The 4,563-nt window shown below is 34.6% G+C and overlaps 1 long non-coding RNA gene across 2 annotated transcripts; it reads right to left on the bottom strand.

Annotated features, from left to right (window-relative positions):
- Nucleotides 1–2,002: 2,002 nt before the first annotated feature.
- Nucleotides 2,003–4,185, bottom strand: LOC110937623. 2 transcript variants are annotated; one of them, XR_002590917.2, is made up of 4 exons: nt 4,081–4,185; nt 3,517–3,664; nt 3,229–3,268; nt 2,003–3,104 (listed from the first exon to the last, which is right to left on the bottom strand). It is a non-coding gene; the product is annotated as an uncharacterized LOC110937623 (long non-coding RNA). The 2 variants fall into 2 exon arrangements; XR_002590916.2 differs by having other exon boundaries at nt 3,624–3,664.
- Nucleotides 4,186–4,563: the final 378 nt, after the last annotated feature.

Raw genomic sequence — 4,563 nt, 5'->3', positions numbered from 1 at the left:
TCGTTGAAAAAGGCATATATAAACATGACTTGTGCTAATTACAAGTTGGTTCTTTGTAGTTATAATATAATTTATAATAACATAAAGGAAACTGGTATTTAGCGTTTTGTCCGTAACACGCGGTGGAAAATCCTAATTCTATTTATTTTATGAAATACTAGGTTAATGCCCGCGTAATACGCGGGCTTCAACCAAAAACATATTATTTTGATTCAAATTCATCCACCGAAAATAAACATCGTAGAATAAACATTTATTAATATCCAACATTGGATTTACAACTCATAAAAACGTAACTTAAGTGAACCGAGTTTTTTTAGAAAACATATAAAATTGAAACATAAAACAAACTGTTGAAAACCGATACAAAAGGTCCGAAAAACTAATATTACAACATAACTGAAATATTCAAATCAAGCCGTTGTCCCAGTCGAGGTACGTGGCTTTTGCTTGGTGTTAGTGTCTTCCTTTATATGCTCCACTATTTTCTGAACCGGGATCATTTTGTCGTTAAATTGTTTGTTGTTTCTCGTCAACCACAACCTTCAGAAGTAGCCAAAAACCACCATTGAGCTGCCTTCTTTCGTCTTTTGAAGCCAACCTACTCATTAACATGCTTTATGATCTGACCCACTGACTCGAAGTCAACCATAATGGGAATTTTCAACCATATAGAAACATGCTACCAAACACTTCCGGTCCAAATGCACGACATGAAGACATGGTCACATGATTCCTCTCGGAAGCCGCACATACTACACAAAACGTCATAGAAGAACATACCCCTATTTGCCAGCTGAACCTTTGCCGCAACTTTGTTTAAATCTACACAACTACCATATTGTTCGTCTTCAGTGGAGCCCAAGAGCTGTATCAAAACGGACCCATATCAATTTACACTTCAACTTTAAGTTGATTTCATGTCATAAAGCCTTGGTCGAGAAGTCTTCCCCTTCAAATTATCCCATCGCCACCTATCATTCCCACCCTCGAGATTAACCTATTGCAACCAACTACCATTGGGAACCGACTACAAAATACCATATTAGAGCCAACAATACCAGCAAAGAGAGCATGACACCACCATCTGCAATCCCAACACGAAAAGAAAAATAGGAACTTGGTGAACCGTAAACAAATTGAAAAAAGGAAAAAAGAAATATAAGAACAATGGATTTAAGGTATGTAATCAACAATCCACTTGTGATTGTCTCTAGGTAGGATCTAAATATATAAACAACATTTTTAGAACAGTATAATAGATTATGACTACAAATACAAAAGTAATAGACTACTTAACATTTTTATATTAAATGACTAAAGAGATCATTAGAGTTACTCCGTTATTGGTATAATTTAATCAACAAATGAAATCAACTTAACTATCTTGATCCTACGTTCGCGTACAAAAACTGAATAAAATACAAAATGTGTCACCTATAAACATTTAGGGATGAACACTTGGTACTGAGTACCGGTACCGAACGGTTCAGATCATTTTCAAAACCGGTACCGATACCCATTTTTTTGTTTTTCAAGACTGGTAATGGTTCCTTTCGTAATGGTTCCTTTCGTAATCAGTCTGGTACCATGATCATCCCTACTAATATCTGAAGATAAAAAAACTACATTTTGATAAGAACATAAAAATCCACAATAAGAATCTAGCACTATAAATTTTGCCCGTTGTTTTATTATTAACAAAATTAATTTTTGTAATCATGTTTGACACACTAATTATTTATTAAGTTAAAAAAATATTGACAAAAAAGAACAGTATATCCCAAGTACCCAAGCAGCAAAGCCAAGCCAATCTGTTTTCACCCATTAAAAGAACCCCTTATATGCCACCACTACCAATTAGTAACATGTGTCAAATAGCAACTTCAAGAAATTCTCTATCTCACCAGTTCAAGGCTCATTTCAAATGTGCAAAATGGCAAGTGAATCTGCACATTGAAGAAAAAACTACAAAAAAAAACCCAATAGAGAACCTGCAAGGGAACTAGGGAACTGGTGGACTTTGAGAATTGAACTGCAAATAATATTCATACATATCGTAATTCTTAACAAACTAAACTTTACTAATCAACATATTTTCATAAAATAATTATATTTAAGCAAAGTTTGCAATGATCTAGATACATAAAGACCCATCTGTTGAAAAAGAGGACTCTGCTGTGGCGAGAATTGTTTATGGTTTCTAGCAGAAATCGGAGGCATGTTAAGAAGCGTATTACTCTGAGTTTGTTGCTGCACTTGCTAGAAACGGTGTAGAAACTTCTCCTTTTGATCTCGTGCAATTTCAGGTCTCTCACGTGCATGTACCCATAACACAAACATATAATAACCATCATTAACCAGATAAACCAAAAAAATCATAACAATTCATAAAGAAAAGAGCTGCTAACTCATTTTCAGTCACATCTGCCATTTCAAGATCAGCCTCTACACATCCAAAACATTCAAAAAGAACACTTGAAATCGTTTCATTTTAAGTGAATATATATCATCTATTTTCAGATTAACATATCTCAAAAAATCCTTAATTGAAGAATAAAAGGTTTGCGGGTCAACCCTACCCAACCCGCCTCATATTAAAACATGACCCTTTTCTACCAACCAATACTTCAACCTCTTCACAAAAAGCTCACATCAACATCAGATAGATGTCCTGCCAATATCCTTAAAGGTGGTACTCTATCTATTGACCAAACCCTTGTTCTGTCATGAGATGCACTTGCAAAATGATGTCCAAATGGAGTAAACTTTATACACATATAGAAATTAAGAGAAAACCTAAAGCAATAGGTAAATGATTAATGGTTTTGACCCAAACATCGCACACAAGGTAATTGTGACCCTTCTATTAACTGAGACAAATAGAACATGTAACTGCATCTTATATAACATACTTGTTGAATCTGATAGAAGAAAATCCCCCGAGGAACTATATAGACCTGAATAAACAGGTTCAGAATGACCTTGATACAAAGTGTGTATGCTCTTTTTCCACTGTTTGATCCATGTTTTCATTGAGATCCGAATCATTTTAGATCCGAAGTCTGATTCTCTAAAAATAACTCATCAAAGTGTAAACTTTCCTGCAATCAAAGAACATGCGTCTATAATACCAATAAAAATCTAATTCTCAATCCGATTATTTCTCTAAATTTTAATATAGCACACACTACACAACTTCAAGAAACGTCGAGTTTAATAATATACCTGACCCACTCAACCGTACTGTACTCGCTCTCTGCTATACCTGCAAAAAAGGGATCAAAATCTAACTGTATCAGATACTATAACATATGTTATTCCACCACATTAAAAACACCATTTAGTCCGAGATGAATTCCTGGACCTAATCGTTGTTAATGTTCAAGAGATGGCATCTAAAAAAACATATAATTTGTCCGAATTTTTATAATCGTAAAAAGAAGGACATCCAATCTAATCATAAGTAAACATAAGAAAATGAAAATGTTGGTTCAAAACCCATTTAGATCAAACCAGATCAATTATGATAAAATCATCTATGGCACCATCGGGAACTGACTCCAAAAGGCCAGGTCAGAGCCCACACCAGCAAGAAGATCATGACACCACCATCTACTAACCTATCAAAGTCTTCGATTGGAAAATACGACAGATCTTCAAGCTTCAATAAAGAAAAATGGATTTAGAGTTTGTAATCAGAAAAGAAAACAACAGAATCGTGAACAACTTTGAAAAAAAAATCCTAATAGTTTAACCACACTATAACCATCGATTAAAAGACATAAATAACATTCAATCATTAACGAAATCGGAAGTATCCGTCGATTATAAAAGAAAATCAAAGAATACAGATGAATGAACCCTAACTAACATTAGACCTTTAACGAAATCAGACGAATGAAACAAAAAAAAAAAAGAATGAAACAACATCAAATCGTCGATTAAAACCCTACAAATCAAAACATACAATAATCGATCGTCAAATCGTCGATTAAAATCCTAACTAACATTAGACCATTAACGAAATCAGATGAGAAACAACAAAAAAGAATAATCGAACAACAACTTAGACAAGACCTTCGATTTAGAGTCTTCAAATCCGATGAATGTTGATCGAAACTCTTGGATAGATCTTCGTCACCGTGTTCGCGCGAGAGAGAGAGAGGGGGGGGGGGGGAATTAGGGTAAGAATTAAGAGTAAGAGTATGGATTGAACGATTAATGAGAATGAGATAGAGAGAGAGAGAGAGTAATGAATCGTACATAGGAAGCAAAACCAATCCAGCCCTTAGAGCAACGCCACATGTCCTCTCATTTGAGATATGCCACATGTATGCTTATGTGGTTGCTTATTTGGCATCTCATAGGGTGACATGTGTCCCCCAATGGTTTGCTTTATAGATTTTCAACTGCTAAAGCACATTAGAAAAGATTCTAATACAAAATGTTTTTTTAAGAGAAAAATGTCCGGATATGTGACAACCCTCACTAAACCAGGTATCCGTACGACTTGATTAATGACTAATTACTGCTTAATTACTATGCTTGCTTGAAATTACT

The sequence above is a fragment of the Helianthus annuus genome, chromosome 4 (assembly GCF_002127325.2).
Source record: "Helianthus annuus cultivar XRQ/B chromosome 4, HanXRQr2.0-SUNRISE, whole genome shotgun sequence".
In the NCBI taxonomy this organism is placed as follows: domain Eukaryota; kingdom Viridiplantae; phylum Streptophyta; class Magnoliopsida; order Asterales; family Asteraceae; genus Helianthus; species Helianthus annuus.
This window is presented reverse-complemented; position numbering and strand designations above follow the sequence as displayed.